Genomic DNA, 2,500 nt, shown 5'->3' with positions numbered 1-2,500 from the left:
CCCGGTGTGGTAGTCATTATGATTTTATCAGGATAGTTAATGGCTCTTGAAGGTGCTGTGTCTCGCTGCATTGCATTTTACCCGAACAGTGAGGTGGGGGCGAGGGATGGTCCTTCGAGGAGTTAAGATAGGCCGGGCGACGAATGGGTTTTGATAAGGGTGGGACGGGTGTGTGGTAGGTCTGTGTTTTGATTTGGCCACCCCTTTATGTGGGGGAGAAGGAAATAGGCAAAGTTCAAAAAGGAAATAGGCAAGAACTGGTTTACCAACAGAGTGGTTAACGATTGGAATGTAATTAGTGCCCATGTAGTGAGCGTTGAAACAATTAAGTGTTTTAAGACAAGGTTAGATAACTTTATGGATTGGGATGACAGGTGGTAAAGGACATGGAACTACCTAGTGTAGACCATATGGTCTCCTGCAATCTCCTCCACTCTTATGTTCTTATGTATGTATGAGGAACAAGGGCACCGTGAGCATGACTCACTATCTTCGGAAGTCCCTTTAGGCAGTGTCATGCCGTCAGCTGAATAATATCATCTGGCGTTTGTCGAGGCATAACTTAGAAAGGATCTTGCCATTGAGACGAGGTTACATGATATAGCCTCAACATTTTCAACACCGGGTCCTGTACTTCGCTGAATAGGTAATATTGGCGGAAATGAACGGCGTTTCTATCCGTAAGGGCTCTATCCCACTAAAGAGATGGAGTCATGGAGAGTTAGGGGAGAGTTTTAAGGTGAGCAGAAGAACGAAGGGGATAGTACATGTTGAAAGTGATCACAATTATTATTATCATTATTATTATTATTATTATTATTATTATTATTATTATTATTATTATTATTATTATCATTATTATTATCATCATTATTATTATTATTTCTATTTTATTTTTATTTATTTATTTATTTTTATTAGTTACCGTAGGAAAAAATGTGTCGATTTCGATCCTATTCTCGACCCCCCCTTCGATTCCTCTTAAGTGATCTTATTCGGCTGAAGGTCACTCCGGTAGTGAAAGCTAACGGAGTTTTACCGTAACAGTTGAAGCAACAGGTTTTACAATATAGACTTACACACGCACACCACACATTTCTCTTTAGGAGGAAACTTTTCCAATTACTTCTGACTTTTATCACGGTTCTTCCGATCAGCTGAAGCAGCGCAACTGACACTCGAAGGACCTAATGAAGATCCTGGGTCGTTTCCGAAGTCAGCTGAAATGACCCGTCGATGTCACGCAAACTTTCTTGCGGCGAGATGACATCGACTGAAGTCAAGGAGATCGTGATTCTTGGAGTAGCTACAGGCTCCTGTCCCTGTCTCTGTATTTGTTCGTTCTTCTGTTATTTCTAGAGAACAAGGATGACCCATCGTCCACAAAGAGCTAAGATAAAAGCGACAACAAATGGATGTTGAATGGTTGTAAGTCATGGCTCGGTCACCCCCCTTGTAAGGGGGAAAGGGCTTCTTTGTGTATATATGTATGTATGCATGTATAGATTTATGTAGGTATATATTCATGTACAATATATAGACAAATCACAAAACTGGCACGTGATACAATAGTATTCTGGTTTCTTTTACTTTGTAGTAATCAGACTGTAAATAAATGAATAAAATAGATAAATAGATAATGATGAGTAGTGAATAAACAGAAAAATAACAATAATCTGTTGTAAATAATAAATTAATAGATAATAAAAACAAACAGATAATAAGAAACAAATAAGTAACAATAAATAGATAAAATAGAATAAAATAGATGCCAGGTATGACATCATATTGTTTAGGTGTTTATCTTAAGGAATCTTAAGACTTGGAACTGTACTTCATTACATTGCCTCTGCTGGGAGATTATTCCATTCATTTACTACACGGTTGGCGAAGTTGTTTCTACCCACGTCTCAAATTAAATCTACTTCCTGACAGTTTGAGACCATTATTTCTTGTCTGATTTGTATTTAATGTAAATATTTCGTCACTTTTGCTGTTGTCAGTTCCCTTTACAATCTTAAAGACCTGTATCAATTCACCCTTGACTCTACGCTTAAAGACCTGTATCAAATCACCTGACTTTTTTTTTTTTTTTTTTTATCAATTTTCGTGCTCGCCAATGTACTTTTCCCAATCTGTTAATGTCTTTAAGGAGATTCGGTGACCATGCGGAAACAGCATATTCAAAATGTGGACGAACTAACGATTTATGTGTGCATGTATGTATGTGTGCATGTAGCCTACTATGTATGTATGTATCTGTGTATATATGTATTCATTCTTTCTCCAGGAAATTCTTTACCTGTCAGCCAGCCGTAGAGTTAAATTTATCCTTAATAGTAATAATTCTACCACGTTTTAAAACTTGTGTATTTATTATGTCTGCTACTAGATAGTTTCATTCGTTTAAGGAAAATCTCAGGACCAGCCAAAGAGCCACGCCAGCCATCTTACCTTCTTTCTTCGCCCGTTTATAGTTTTGTATTTATTATATCCTCAT

The sequence above is a fragment of the Oratosquilla oratoria genome, chromosome 19 (assembly GCF_046742065.1).
Source record: "Oratosquilla oratoria isolate Oo_2021 chromosome 19, ASM4674206v1, whole genome shotgun sequence".
Taxonomy (NCBI): Eukaryota; Metazoa; Arthropoda; class Malacostraca; order Stomatopoda; family Squillidae; genus Oratosquilla; species Oratosquilla oratoria.
The sequence above is the reverse complement of the archived record's forward strand: the minus strand, read 5'-3'. Positions refer to the sequence as shown.